Consider the following 16,214-nt stretch of genomic DNA (forward strand, 5'->3'; position numbering starts at 1 on the left):
ACTTTGTCTCAGGTCATGATCTCATGGCTCAGCTCAAGGGTTCAAGCCATGTGTCGGGCTCTGTGCTGATAGCTTAGAGCCTGGAGCCTGCTTCAGATTCTGTCTGTCTCTCTCTGCCACTCCCCTGCTCATATTCTCTCTCTCTCTCTCTCTCAAGTATAAATAAACATGAAACAAACAAAAAAACCTTCTAGATGTACACAGTCTCATGGAAACTTGGTCTGCCCAAGGGTTTCTTTCATGCTCCTCCATGCTACTTGAATTATTCTGTAGCAATTTGAATTTATATTCCTCCTTTCATCACAACAGTGCCTTTTCCACTTAAAGGAGACATGATCTTTTTTCTCTCACATCCATTTTCAAGATAAACAAGAAGAGATTTCTCTCTTGCAACGTGCCAAGCTTGGTTGGCACTAAAAGCAAAGGGAGCAAGGAAGAAAAACAAATACAACGGAAATTATTTAAAGGAGGAGAGGCGACAGGGAGGAGGCAAACAGCAAGCAAACACTGGGCAGGCTCAGGGGTTTCACACAGGATAAGGGTTCATCAATAATTTCACCCCAGAAACACCAGCACTCCTATCTTATTCTGGAAATTGTGACCATGAGGCCACACCGGTAGGATATTCTAGGGCTGAGAGCTGCCTTATGTACATTTATTTATCTTCTAGTTAAGTGGCAAGTAAAGCAGGATGGGTGTAGGAAATTTGGGGTTTTGTCTCAGCTCTGCCATTACCTTGTGTTTTAGTCAGCTATTGCCTTAATTATGCTGCAAAACAAACCATCCAAAATCTCAGTGGCACGCAACAATAAGCATTCATTTCTTTCTCACTAGACTGTGGGCTGGCGGGCACAGCCCTGCTTCTGGCTGTGAGTCTGTGGGTCAGTTGGGGTGGCCCTGCTCCAGGCTGCCAATCAAAGTGAGACTTACTCCGGGGTCTCTCATGCTGGGGCCAAGCAGAAAGGGCAGCAGTTACTTGGGGGCATAGTCATCTCATGGAGGAGGTCAGAAACTCCTGAAGGGCCGATGAGAACACACTATTCCTCTGATGGTCTGTGCTTAGAATTGCCACACTCTGGCTTTCACTCTCATGGACCTTTCTTCCTCAACTGGCCAAATTAAGTCATCGAAGCAGAGGTAGGGGTGAGGGGAGAACACTTCTCCCCCTTGGAGGGGGGTGAGGAGTGAAAATTGGCTCAAAAACAGAATATGCCATAACTTGATACTTGATTTCAGGTAACAACTGTATTTCTCTTTCTCAAATTTGTGAAATAAGGCTTTGGACCACAAAGGCAGAGAGAAATACGTTCTGCCTAAGACCCCTAAGACCAAGTGAGGAAACAATGGTTATTAACTATCTTTAAAAAATTAAAAAAAAAATTTTTAATTTTTGAGAGAGAGAAAGAGACAGTGTGAGCAGGGGAGGGGCAGAGAGAGAGACACACACAGAATCTGAAGCAGGCTCGAGGCTCTGAGCTGTCAGCAAAGAGCCCAACGCAGGGCTCGAACTCACGAACCATGAGCTCATGACCTGAGCCAGAGTTGGATGCTTAACCAACTAACCGAGCCACCCAGATGTCCCTAACTACCTTTTTAAAAAGTCAAAATTACATATACTTAATGGTCTCCTAAAAAAAATCATAATTTAGGGTGAGCATATTATCACATGTCAGAAGGTCAATGAAAAAGCTGCCATTGGTTTTTAACTTCTTGAATTTTTCTATTGCAGTCCATTGGAGAAGCAACCTCATGGCGACCAGGTTGTAAAACTAGCCAGGTTACATATGGCAATCTCCCACATCCACCCTAAGGTTTCTGTTATTGAGCTCAGTCAGCAAATATGGCCTGTAGGCCAAATCTGTTTTCATACAGCCTTTCGTGTGCTAAGGATGGTTTTTAAATTTTTACGTGCTTTTTTTTTTTAAAGAAAATAATGTTTTGTAACATGTGAAAATAAATAAAATTCAAATTTCAATGGCCTTAAAAATCCTCCTTGAAACGTAGCCTTCCTCATCCACCTACGTATTGTCTCTGCTTTTGTGCTACAGCAGAACAGGTAAGCACTTATGACAGAGACCATAGGGCCAGAAAAGCTACTGTAATTGTGTTTCTGAGAAGGTATGAGGCCTAACAATTTTGTACCATGAGACAGAGAAATGAACACAGAATTTGATGCATTCCTCGGCCTCCCCTGAATCTACATCACTCCGGCAAAGCAGGGAGTTCAAAGGCGTGGTGCCTGGCACTCCCTTAATCCTCTCCACAGACTGCACCTCAGATCCACCAGATCCTGTGATGAAGAAATACCTCCTTTCTGTTGCCTAGGTAAAATTCCGTATTTCTCTCCCGTAGGTGTTTCTTAACACAGGCTGGAGTGAAACAGCCAGCTCTTCAAAAGTCCACTGAGCATGCCTCCATGCCAAACCCTGTATATGTTTTATATGGCACTTTGGGTAATGCCAAAAATGGCTCTTGAAGGCCCTTGATGGACATCGATTTACGTTTCCCGTTGGTTTACACTGACAATTTGTTTCCTGTCTATTGTTTTTCGCACACATTTTTTTCAACCTTCGTAAGCTTGGATTTTGATTTAATTTTTGTTTTATAAAAACAAATGTCATCCCACGAGGGGAGATAGCTTTTGTTATAAACACACATGTGTAGGACTGTAAAAGTTAATGAAATTCACAACCAAACCTTATAATAAAATGGCCTCGGGACAGAAACAATCTGATCAGCCTCCAGTGAGTCACAGATGATCGACTGGAATCGCACACAGGTGGCTGAGGGCACAAGGCCGCTGGCGTCTTGCCTCACAACACACAGGGGACGTGCATTTTATGACCCAACTCTGCGTGCCCTGTCGTGCTTTATTGTTTGCATATTTCTGTTTAAACCTGCCCTGGCAACGTAGCTGCAGAGAAATTACAGTCTGCAAAACCACACTCATTAGGAGAAGTTAGCAAATATTTCATTGCCCGAGAAAGGACCAATTTCTTTGCAAAGCACCGTCCAGATGAGGTAACTCAAGCTTTGGGGGCCCCGGCTGAGGTTTGCAGCTTTGAAAAGGAGCACAAAGGAATAACTCACCTTCATCCTAACTTGTCTTTAAATCTTTTTCTGTTAAGTCTGTGGGAGAAGAGAAACTATTTGCTATAGTTTGGCTGCATGCTTTATTGAGTTGGACAGAGTCATTGAGAGAGTGGACATGACTCTTAGCTTTGGGGAGTACCAGGATGGAGACAGCTTCCCAATCTTCCGTTCCAAAATTAAATCATGAGCTCTATTACAAATCTTGGGTGGTATTGCAAGGTCAGTGAAACTATCTGGGGGGGGGGGGTCCATTTAGAGTACTTGGTTGTGTACTGATGCCGAGCAAGCCACGGGTGGGGTAGAGGAGTACATTCTAAGAAAGGTAATACGGGCTTTATCATGGCACTGACTGATGCTACAAGGGGAAGTCTGTGGAATCGTCAGCTACATGAGGCTATTAGCGACAGAGAAACCTATCCAAATTGGAAAACAAATGCAGAAATAATACTGCATTGCTTTGAGAACAAATAAATCACCTGGGGTGTTTGAATCCTACCAATGGTAGCACCACCACCACCAGTAACCACTTCTAAGGGTATCTGCAACCGTTTTCTGATGGCATTTAGACGGCAGAATGGTCAAGAGCAGGCTCTTGAACCAGACACCAGGGATGGAGGGCCGGTCTGCCCAGTAAGAGCTCTGTAACTTGGGGCAGCTTACCTACGATCTGTGTACCTCTGTCTCCTCTGCAGAAAGACAGGGATAACAAGAGCACCTACCCAGAGGGTTACTATGCTGATGCGGTAAGTCAATCAATGAAAGGAGCTTCACGCAGTGCCTGGCACACAGTAAATGCTTCAGTGATATTAACTATTATCAATGTAATTATTTGGTGTATATGTTCCTACATCTACCCGGGACTCTACAATCATACAGTTATTTAAGCAAGAGAGATGAGAACTAACAGTTAGTGCATGCCATGAGCTAGGTCTTAGCTCACTACTCTCTGTTTATTGTCGGATTTACTTCTTCTGACGGTCTTACGGTGGTAAATACAGATAAGAAAACAAATTCTAGAAGGGCAATGAACTCAGAAAACACCCATCACCTACATGTCAGTAGAGCTGGTGTCAGCCACTTACTTACCAAGCTGTGCCCGGTTAAGAGCTGGAGCTTTGGGTTTAATTCTTGCCTCTGTCTCTTACTAACTGATCTCAGACAGTTTAACCCCTTTAAACTTCATTTTCTGCCTGCAAGAAGTGGACAATTATAGAAACTACGTCACAGGTGTGCCATAAATATTAACATTCATGAGTGTGTAACACAGTACCCAGTACTTAAAAGATAGTGATCGACAGCCACTAGCTATTGTAACATGAGATGTGCACATACGTTGACTCTGTATTTCCCCATCACAACATCTGTCGTGTGGTTAATACACCCATCATCACTATAGGAGTGTGACCTATATGATACTGGATACCCAAAGTATAGTAATCACTCTGTGTCCCCAATTCCTGGGACAAATATTCTAGCTCACATCAGGTATTCAATAAATAAATGGTTGTCAAATGGCTAAATAAATCAGTGTTTATATTTAACTCACTGCACTCTCAGTGCAGAGCCCAATGAGGGGCTCAAACTCACGAACCATGAGATCCATGACCTGAACAGAAGTTCTGGTGCTTAACCGACTGAGCCACCAGGTGCCCCTTAATTCATCCATTCTTGTTTTCTTTGCAGTTATGAACAAAAGGCATTATACTTACAGTAGAATATTACTTATCCTTAACAACGCAGGAAACCCTACCACCAAAAGGTGCAGGCACTAACCTGGAGAACCCCCTGCTAGGTGGAGAGAGTCCATCACAGAAGGATAAATATTGTAACACTTACATGCAGCATCTCAAATACAAATACTTATATAATGTGTTGAAAATTGCCAAACTCTTAGAAGCAGAGACTGGAATGGTGGTCTCCAGGGACTGTGGGGAGGACGAAATGGGGAATTACTTTTCAACGGGTAGAAAGTTTTAGTTATGCAAGAGCGCTAAGTTCTAGAGATGTGCTGTGCAACATTGTGCCTATAGTTAATAGTTGTATTACACACTTAAACTTGTTAAGAGGATAGATCTCATGTTAAGTATTCTTACCACAATAAAAAAAAAAAAAAAAAAGCACTAGAACTGAAGTTTTTGAAATAGTTCCCATTAAGTTCAAGGGAACTGTGCCCCCCAAATGTTTTCCAATTTCTTCCTTAATTTGGCTTGAAGAACTGACATTTACAGGTGACCCTCATAAGCCTTTTTGCTCTTTAAAGAAAGAAGGATGGTGATAGAAATGCGTTGTGTCCAGCCTGGCACTTTGGAGATCCTACTTAGTCACGCTGCACCATCACCATCATGGTGCTCGTACTGTTAACTCTTTCTCTATGCAGCAGACCATACCAAGACCTTTTCGATAATGTCTTTTAAAAAAATGTTTTACTTGTTTTTGACAGGGTGAGTGGGGGAGGCACGGAGTGAGGGAGACAGAGGATCTGAAGTGGGCTCTGTGCTGACAGTGTACTGTAAGCCAATGTGGGACTCAAACTCATGACCCATGAGATCATGATATAAGCCGAAGCTGGATGCTCAACCGATTGAGCCAACCACTGCACGCTGGGACCTTCTCAACAACATCTTCTTTAACCCTCCCATCAACTCTATGAATGAGAATTCTCACTTCTATTTTCTTAGTGGAAAATGAACAGACGTTCAGAGAGTTTAAGTGACTTTCCCAAGGTCACACAGCAGGAATGTGTCAGAGTGAGGGATGGGACACCACTCAGTCTGATTCCACAACCACACCCTTGTTGTCTCCCTTTATGCACCCATTTCTATGAATACATATCGAGTACCTACCATTATGTAAGTAGATATTTTTAAAGAGGCTAGAACAGTGTCAGGCACAAAACAAGTACTGTGTGTTTGATACATACGTAAACACGCAAGTCCTGGGCTGGATTGGAATGTATCAAGGAACAAAGCACTTCACTATCCCTGCTCTTGTGAAACTTACATATAATGGAGAGGACAGATGAGAAACAATGAGCATAATAAACATGTAACAGTGTTTGGTAGAAGGTCATAAGTGCTGTGGAAGAATTAAAACCAGGCATGGGAGATCCAGCAGGAATGTTCATAGGGGTGGTGGGTTTTAGTATTCCATGTGGTGGTCAGGGCAGGACTCACGCAGGGGGTTTATGAGGGAAGGTTCCCTAAGGTAAGGATACTCTTGAAAGAGAACAGCTAGAGCAGGTGACTGGGGGCGACTGAGGAACTGGAAGGAGGCCAGTGGGTTCGGGCTAGAGTGGCAGGATATGAAGTCAGAAGGAGGGGCGGGTGAGTGACGGCAGGCACTCTATCGGATATTCTGGTCCAAGCCGCTCTGATTAGGATCCCACAGCCCGACCCCTACTGTCTGGTCTATTCTTTGCAATTCTTGCCTGGGGGCATTTACAAGGTCTCAGTAGCCACTTCCAATGTTTGACATTTGGGGGTGGTGGGGCGGAGAGAGTTAAAATAGGACGCTCACTCGTCCACTGGTCAGCAGGGTCTGCTCAATCCATGAACATTAGATCCTGCAAAGGGCAAAGGTTATTTGGGTGGCTGCAAACCTATAACATCTGTCAGCCACGCACCGATAAAGGAGCCAAAAACGGTTTGAAAAAAATGAATGTGCAACAGAGGGAAGGGCTCTCTGGCAAGAACAAAAGGCTGAGCAACAAGAAATATAAATAGGTGTATATGTGTGCGTGCATGCGTGTGGACATGCATATTTAATTCAATTGGATCACTAGGTACTAATTGCCTGCTATGAGCGAGTCAAAATGGGCACACAAGACAATTTTGTGACATGGAACGAAGTTTCAAGCATCTTGAAAGCCTGGAAAGGGCACTGACATTTGGAGTCAAGAGCAAAGATTGGCAAATTGTTTCTGTGAAGGGCCAGAGTGTCAGACTTTGTGGGCCCCATGGCCTCCGTCTCAACTACTGAACTCAGCTGCGTAGAGGGAAAGCAGTCACCAAGGATTCACAAGTACGTGCGGCTGCATTCCAATAAAACTTTATTTATAAAAGCGGACAGCAGTCTGGACTTGGGCCATGGGCAGCTCTTCGCTGTGCCCCGAGCTAGGGACTTGTACTGCTATTAGTTCCTCGGAAGTGCCTCCTCACTGAGTATCCCTTCTTGCTGTCAGGATCCTCTTAGGTGTTTCTCCTACTAATCCTACCGTAATTCTTAGAGCACAGATATCGTAATCTCTTGGAGCGCCTGGGTGGCTCAGGCATTTGAGCATCAGTCTCTGTCCAGGTCAGGTCGTGATCTCACGGTTGTGAGACTGAGCCAGCCCTAAGTTGGATTCTGCACTGGGCACGGAGCCTGTGTAAGATTCTCTTTCTCCCTCTCCCTCTGCCCCGCCCCTACTCACGCTCTTTCTCTCTCTCTTTGAAAAAATATTATAATCTCTATTTCACAGACGAAGAAAGGGAGGCACTGCTCAGAGCGGACGAGTAAATTAACTAGGATCACACAGTGATTAAAGTCCCGAACTGAGAAGCAAACGCATCACGGAACGCCATTCCTCCTGGCGTGTTCTCTCAGTCGCAGCACATGGAACCTCACAAAAAAAGACATGCAGATCATAATCAGACGTTCAGCCCTTTGTACAAAGCATGAAAAACCAAACAGAATGAAACTATGATTTCAGTCACTGTGGATTCTAACATTTACAATGTCCATTTTACTTCTGGGAGGGGGGGGAAAAAAAAAGACATGTTTCTACTTTGCCTTCTTTGGCATGTGTGTGAACTTCCCTCCAGAGATTTCAAAGCTGCTTGGCTCTGAGGTTCTGCATTTCTCTTGGAAACAATCTGTGTCTTTATGAATGCCAGAGGGGGGCTTTGAGGCTGCAGAGGGATGAAGGAACTCTGCCCTTGTCCTGTGCCACGGGTTGGCAGCCTCGAGAATGCAGTGGGGGGAGCAGGAAGCAACATTACCCCTCGAGTCACTTGAAAACTTAGCACCTGCACAGAAGTAAGGCCACAGCCACGCCCTGCTCTCTCCATTCTCCCGTGCGCCCTTCTCCCCGTACTCTGAGAACATCGGCCTTCTTTCTGTCCACAAATTAAATGCCAAGCTCAGTCCTGACTCATGGCCTTTGCACGTGTCCCCTCCGCCCGGAAGCCTCTGTCCCAAGATCCTCACATGCCTGGCATCTCCTGTTACTTAGGTCTTGGCTTAGACCTCTCATCTTTAGAGGAACTTTCCAGAGCTCCTAGTGTCAATGTCCCAACCGCTAGAGGCCTTTCTCTATCACATTAGCCTCTACTTGTTCTTGTCCCTTCATTCATGTGCTTTTTTATCTTCTTTTTCCTCTGACGAGATCATACGCTCCGTGGAGACCAAGACCTCGCCTACTTTGTTCATCACTGCCCACGGCGCCTAGGAAAGTGTCTAACACAGAGAGGGCTTTTGGAGGATGTTTGTTGAATGGATATATGACCAATGACAGTAGTGAAGCGCATATATGGACTGCTAATTATGTAGCCAGCACCGTCCTGAGTCTGCATACGCACTTTCTCATTAATTTCTCAGCGACTCAAATTCCCCAAGGAATGCTGATATATCCCCATTTTATAGAAGACAGAGTGGAGACCTGGAAAACTGAGCCCAGCAGGTACACGGCTATACAACTGGTATGTGGCACAGCTATGATTTTCACTCAAGCCCACATCCAACTTTGAAGCCGCCGTTTGCATGATATGGGGAAACCGCAAGACTGAACTATACACATTTGTTACCCTGAAGGATAGTGAACACGTTCTAACTAAGGGGCAAGGAGCCCGGTCAAGAAAGGTAACAGAACTACGTCAGCCTCACTGTCTCGGAGAGCTTACACAAGGGTGAAGGAATTGTCATCTGTGTCCATTTCAAAGAAATGTTTGTGAAGGAACAGCAGGCAGACCGTCTGCACCTTTTCGTGGAAGTCCACGGAACAGCACAGGGCGTGGCTCCTTATGGCGTCCCAGGGGACACGGCGCTTTTGTCATGTGGCCTTGCCGCATTATCAAACCTTGAGTTTTTAAAGAAACAACTTTCAGGGGAGACTGGAAATCTCAACGGGGACCCCTACCTCCACCCAGTGTGGAGTGCCTAAATTCTCCTTTGGGCCTGCCGGTCTCGTCACCTCTGCCTGTTTGGGGGCTGTATTAAGAAGTGACACTTAATAAAGCCTTCTCCAATTCTGCCACTTCCATTTGGCCTTTTGGCACATTTGCTTTGAGTTTCCGGCTTTGATGTGGGGCCTCGTTCGGCCAACTCTGGGGTTGAGTGAGAGCTGCAGGGAGTGGGGAGGGAGGCTTTGTGTTTGAACTGGCACAGTGATTGATTAACCCTTTCTGCAACTCCTCTGGTGAAAAATAGAGGCTTGGCAAAGCAGACTCCATATGGCCACAGGATGTAGGCTACATTTCCTGAGATGCTGATTTCAGGGGTTGTATACCCTGTAACAGATTGAGTTTGACATGTGGCCACACTCACATGTGAACCCTGGGAAGACTGGTTTCCCCGGAGTGCCTTTTAGGAGTTTGGGAGTGGAGATTTCATTCTCTGAGCAAATTTCAATCTCAGGGTAGCCCTGGTCCCCTCATGGCAAACAAAGCAATCCAAAGAGAAGGGACAAAAATAAACTCCAAAATAAAGCATTTTCATAACCTATTTTGCTCTTGATCTTTTGTTTTGCATTTTGTAAACTCCACTGTCAACTCCCAAGTGCTGAATACAATTGGGTAAAAAGAAAGAAAAAAAGAAAGAAGGAAAGAAAGGAAGGAAGGAAGGAAGGAAGGAAGGAAGGAAGGAAAGAAGGAAGGAATCTACAATACTAACTTTAACTGATCTTCTAAAGAAGTTTGAAACACAACACTGTTGCCATAACATTTAGTGACTAAATCAGTATTTTCATCTCTGGAACATCATTTAATATTTTAAGGCGAGAGATACTTGCTCTTTTTACCCTATTTACTATGCAATTCCAAGCACGTTTATTCTGGGGTAAAGTCAAAGGAAGCCAGCTCTTTTTTCTTGCTTCAGTGAAAAAGGAAGCGAGTGTTTACAAACATGTTTTTAATCAGACTTCTTTTATTTTATTTATTGTTTTTGCCCTTTACCAAGTATGTTGCTAGTTCTTTCGAGGAAGAGAAAAGTACCATGTGAAATGCAATACCATTCTCTCCGCTGCTTTACCACAGGCCCAGCCTTTACAGTTACTAGTTCTGAGAGAGGGGAGACTTGGTTATCTGCCATCATGACACCAGTTTGGAATGCTGGGACCAATTTCAGCAACCAGGCCAAGCTCCTCATACAACCTTTGAAACCAAATCAAAAAAACGGAACGAGTATGCCTTGCTCCGTTTCTTAAGTGTGTTTGTAGTGGGAAGCTGGATGCAAATGTACAGAATGGTTCAATATGGATTTGGGCATATGTTAAAAACAAGCCAGTAAGACAAGGCATCAGTTGTTAACAGTAACTCAAGCTGTGCCATTGGATCACAGCACATGCAGCCTCAGCTATCAGATATGTGATCTTTAGCCAGCTCATCATTTCCTCTGATTAGTGCCAAAGAGAAATTGTTATGTCTATTAGGCCTGGGAAAATGCCGTTTGAATGGGGCTCGACAATATGTGGACCCATGTTCCCATTCTTCCATGTCTCACCCATGGCAGACATCACTAATCGATTATGGCACTCTTTACCACTGAGTCCATGAGGCCTCAGAACCGTGTCAAAGTGAGGTGCCAGGTAGTCGGTCCATCATTGTTGGAATTGTCACCACATGACAATCTGCCGGGGCTACCTCCAGGTGACACCAAAGTGTCCTGCATTTTTGATAGCTTTCTGCCATCAAGAAACATTCCTCCTATTTGTACCCATATGTAATTCCCTCCCCTGGAGTGTGGGCTAGACCTAACAATTCACTCTAGTGAGCAGAATAGGGCAAAAGTGATGAGGGAATGTCACATCTGAGACAGGGCTACAAAAGACTATGGCTTTCGTCTTGCTGACACTTGCTCTTGCCATCTCGCACTGAGGAAACCAGTTGCCATATTGTGAGTAGCTCCATAGAGAGACCCAAATGGCAAGGAACAAATGGAGGCCTCCAGTTACTGGCTCATGGGGAACAAAGATCCTCAGTCGAAAAGACAGTAAGTACTGAATTCTGCAAAAATACAAGTGAATAATCTTGGAAGTAGATGTTTCCCAGCTGTGCTTTGACATGTCTACAGCTTTGGCTGATACTTTTACTGTAGCCAGAGGACCCAGGTTTTCACTCACAGCAATTATGAGATAATAAATCCAGTTGTCTTAAGGTGGCTCAGTACTGGGTTGATTTGTTACACAGCAATAAATAGCTAATGCAGCAAGATTTTGGCAGACTCCATGAGAGGAAGGAGACCGGGATAGAGGGGACTTGTTCGAATATGGAATCTGAGACTCTGAAACAAAGTTCAAATTTTTCCGGGATGGAAAATACTTAAAGTCATGTCACAGCTCTATGTTGAGCTGTGGCTTTGGGATGAGTCTGTCACTCTTATCAAACATTTACTGCATATTTAGTTCAAGTATGGTTCCCCATGAGACCTTGAAGATACAAAGAAGCAAGCCTGATGTAGTGGACATCAACTCTTTTCATCTGCTCAGTAACCACTTTTGTTCCTTTAGCTTCAGCAGGCTGACTTTTCCTGAAAAAACCACCTCGATCGCTCCTAGACCATTTGCTGTGGGTAGAACTGACCCCATCTAAGGTTATATCTGACAGTGAGGTTGCTAACTTGGTAGAATGTAAACTTAGGGGTGTTGGTGGTCACCCTTATTCCTACTTGGGAAAACATCAGTCTGAATCATACCAAAGAGGAAAACAAAGCTGACAGAAGCAAAGAAGTGCATCCCTGACAAACTCTCTCCAGCACCTTTCTCCAACTGCACTTGAACTGTAACTTTCAATTCTATTAACCAATAAATCCCTGTCTTTTCTTTCTTAACCTTATGCCTGTTTGAATTGGATTTCTGTAGGTTGCAGCTGAAATAATTCAGAATAATGCAATATGAATGTTGTGAAAACATAGGTATTTTAAAGAGCTAGTCCTGAAAGGAGGCTTTGAGATGGGCCTGGCCCAGCAGGAAGACAGGGTCCTAGGTAGGTTTCTAGGTTGCTAAGTCCTTTGGAGACAACACAGATATTTTTTTAAAAAGGCATGTCTCGTAATATGAGTCCTATGCAAGACTCATGGTCTACCAAGACTCCCAGAGAAAATGAGCCAGGATATTAATAATGTTCATTCACTCAGCAAATATTTATTAAGTATTGACTATGTGCCAGGAACTATCGGGGGACTGGGGACACAGTGACAAAACAAAGTGTCAGTGCTTGTGGACTGTGTGAGAATCAAGTCAGTTTGGGAAGGTAAATGAAAAATAAGTCTACCAGTGTTTGGTGAGGCTGCTAATGACAAGTACCAGAAGAGACCAAGCAAATAAAGGCTAGATAGTGATGATAGGGGCTAAGGAATGTGGGTGCCATTGTAGATACGGTGACCAGATGAAGGCTTATTGTAGTGTGAACATGCAAGCAGACACGTGAAGGAAATGGGGGATGATCTGTGCAGACAGCTAGGGGAAATGTCTTCAGTTGGAATATACTATTTCGTATGTTCGGGGACAGCTACAGGGCCAGTGTGCCAGGGATAAGTGGGAAAGGAGGGGTAAATAAGACGAGTTTAGGAGAGGACAGATCACATAGGGCATGCAGGCCACTGTAAGGATGTGATCTTTTACACTGAGACCAATGGGCAACCAGAGGAGTGCCATGCTCTGACTTACTAGGCTCCCTCTGGCTGCCCTATTGAGAAAGGACTGTCAGGGGACAGGAGCGGAAAGAGAAGACCAATATTAAAACTCTTGTAACAGTCTTGGCAGGAACTGACGGTGGCTACTAGGTGGGTTTGGATTCCAGACATATGTTGAAGATAGAAGCTGAAAGATTTACTAATACATTGGGTACAACACATAAGAAAAACTATGTTGTGTTAGGAAGAACAAAAGGGTAGGACAGAGAAGACTGGGAGATTCTGGGTTGGACCTGCTCAGTGTATGGTGCCTCTTAGAGGCTCAAGTGGTGGGTGGATGTGGAAGACCAGAGTACAAGGGAAGGTCTGGGGTGGAGATATGTATTTGGGAGACACAGTGGACAGCGGTAGTTAAAAGTAGGACTGGTTGAAATCACCTAGGGAGTAAATACAGACGGAGGAAAGAAGAGTTTCAACGGGTTCCTAAGATACTCCATCATTTGGAGATCGGGAAGAAGAGGAAGTTGCTGAAAAAGAAAAGTGAGAGAAAGTTCAAGCCACGGGTCTGTGTTACCCACTACAAAACAAAAGCATTAATCTTTGTGCTTCTGTTTTACCTAATATTATATCCCTTTCACTTAGTACAGTACTTTCTCATTAAATGGTAGAAAAGTCAGACTATAAGCACACAGAATCACTACAGCAGTTTTCTTAGTCAGAGATAAATTTTAATCAAGGCAAAGAGCACTGGCCTTAAAAAAGATACAGAGTTTCTATTGCAATGAATTGTGAACGCAGGTTGAAGGGCAGGTTCTGGGGAAATAGGCAAGTTTCAAGGAATCATGTGATGAGTCAAAACCGCAAAGGCAGGCAAACCTGAAATCACGGGACACCCAGAACTAGGTTGGGGAAACAATGGGCCAGAAGTATACTAGGTGAGGGTCTTGAATTTCTAAGACTCTGAAATAGAAGGTGGGAAGCCCAAATCCAGGTACTCGATAAATATCCAGAACATGAACAGGGACATCAGTTGAACAGATGTGATAACCGAGTAATATCAATTAGTTCATTGAATTACCTGTAGTATTTATGGGGTTTTATCTTCCTTTTTTCAGAAGATTTTCTTATCTTTCATTTGGAGAGAGAAACTAATTACTAAAACAGAACAAGTCTGTGGGTTTGTAGGTGGAGGTACTTGGAAGTCCTTGGATAGAGGGAAAACTGACGGGAGAGAAAAGTTTCCATCAACACTGACATTTGGTCAACCAAGCAGGATATTGCTGTTGTCATTCTCAGCTCTCTGCTCCATATAGGACTGATACCCAGATTCCTAAAAGCACCTTTAAGGCAGCATCTGTGTCTTAATCTTTTCTGTACCTTCCTTGGTGCTTAGCAGTATGTTGATGTGCAAAGACCATGGACTTTGAGCCAGCTGATTTAAAAATTTGTTATGGTCTTGGACACCTTTTATTCTGCATTTTGGGGCCTCCTGTTCCTCCATGGAAATGGCAAATTCAAAGCTTGGCCTTATCACTCATTCACCTAGAATGCCGATTTCCTTACCTATGAACAGGGGCAAAGCCCACTGTAAAGAAGAACACCACCAACAAGAAGAACTAACATGGCAGAGTGTCTTCAATGTGTCAGGTGCTGCACTGATGTCTAGTTTTATACCCTTTGTCTCTTTGTTTTTACAGATGGAGAAATGGAGACTTAACAGAGTTAAGTGATGTGTCAAAGTTCACACAGCTAGTGAATAAGAAACCATCAATTCAAACCTAGGGCTTTTTGATGGCATCCTGACAGTGTCAGAGGCATGTGGGATGGGGTGTAGGTAAGGGCTAGGTGAAGTGGGACTAAATGAACATGGGTTTGAATGATCGGCTACTTGGCCATGGGGACCAAAGTAGGTATTGAGCCAAACTGATGGCAGTGCTGATGGGAACACATCTCATGAATGTGTAACAAGTCTTCCACCTTGGTGTAGATTATCTGCCTATCAAAAGAAATGTCCTGATGACTCAGATGGGTCGGGGGAATTAGGCTATGGTGTTCTTTCTGTGATCAACAGCCTCAGTCCCCTAGGGAAGGAAGGTGGGAAACACCCACCTAGTGAGCATATGTTAAGCTAAGTGGCCACTGAGTGAGGTACTTCCCATGGGTGATTTTCGGTATCTTACTAGAACAATCCACTAGGGTAGGTATTTAGTCCCCCTATGTTACAGATGAAGAAACTTAGACTCAGGTGAGTGGCCAGTCTTGTCCAGTATGAAAAGGGACGATGCCTGTTTGTTTGTTCCAGATTCTGCTTGATTCTGAAGCTCATGCTCTCTTCATATTCCTGGGGAAAAGGTCTTCTTTAAACCAGTACAAAACCAGATGTGTGTTTTCTTGCCACTTTAATCTCTTCTGTAATAGCTTCCCTTTTCCTCTCCAATTGTCCCAAACAGTTCTGGGGAACACGCGAGTAGTGCAGGCCAATATTTCTTTCCTTACCTTCTGTTTCCTCTCCTCTCTGAGTCTCTTAAGCACATTTGAAACTTGTCCTCATTCCCGTCCCCCAAAGTGAAAGTTGCTGTCTTTTGGTTAACTCAGAACTGCAGGGATAAATTCTTGGGAAAGTCATGTGCTTTTTATTATTATGTTGTTTATTCATGTACTTGAAACACATTTATATTGTTATGCTATTCATGGAATAAAGCATTCAGATGAAAAAACAAACCAGTGAGTTTGGAAGTCATCTTGAAGAAACAAAGAGAAATCTCCTAAGGAGGAGCACATTTAACTCTTCTGGTCTCCTTTCCTAATTCAGCAACCCTGTTGACCATTGCTTTCAGTTGAAAGGATTCCCATTGTCTCCCTGTGAAAGTCATCATGGAGGAAACTGCGAGTTTGCTGTCAGCATTATGAAGGAAACTAGGTCCTCAGAACTTACTGGAATCACATGCAAAGCAAACAAAGTCAGTGTCAATAGCGCCTCCAACTTTCCATTTCAAAGTTCTCATTGGGAGTGTATATTTTTATGGAGGGTGGTAGGGGGGAATTAGTACCCACTAAGTACTGTGATCAAGCACTCTGCAGTCTAGCTTCACAAAGTGTGGTTCTGGCACTGGTCGCACTGGTGTAGTTGGGAGCTGGTTAGGAATGTATAATTTCAGATCCTGCCATAACTCTACTCAATCACAATCCACATTTTCACAAGATTCCTGGGCAACGTTCCATGCACATTAAAGTTTGAAAGACAATGCCCTCCTAGGCACTTATTTATACATTTCTCACCTTTAGGGAAGAGGTAT

General features: G+C 43.9%; 2 long non-coding RNA genes across 2 annotated transcripts in view; one reads left to right on the forward strand and one right to left on the reverse strand.

Annotated features, from left to right (window-relative positions):
- Window positions 1-16,214, forward strand: part of LOC123605894 — an 85,644-nt gene that overhangs the window by 50,612 nt on the left and 18,818 nt on the right. The gene's annotated exons all lie outside the window — the stretch shown is intronic.
- LOC123605895 overlaps window positions 1-16,214 on the reverse strand; it is a 281,127-nt gene that overhangs the window by 42,513 nt on the left and 222,400 nt on the right. The window lies entirely within an intron of this gene.

The sequence above is a fragment of the Leopardus geoffroyi genome, chromosome A2 (assembly GCF_018350155.1).
Source record: "Leopardus geoffroyi isolate Oge1 chromosome A2, O.geoffroyi_Oge1_pat1.0, whole genome shotgun sequence".
In the NCBI taxonomy this organism is placed as follows: Eukaryota; Metazoa; Chordata; class Mammalia; order Carnivora; family Felidae; genus Leopardus; species Leopardus geoffroyi.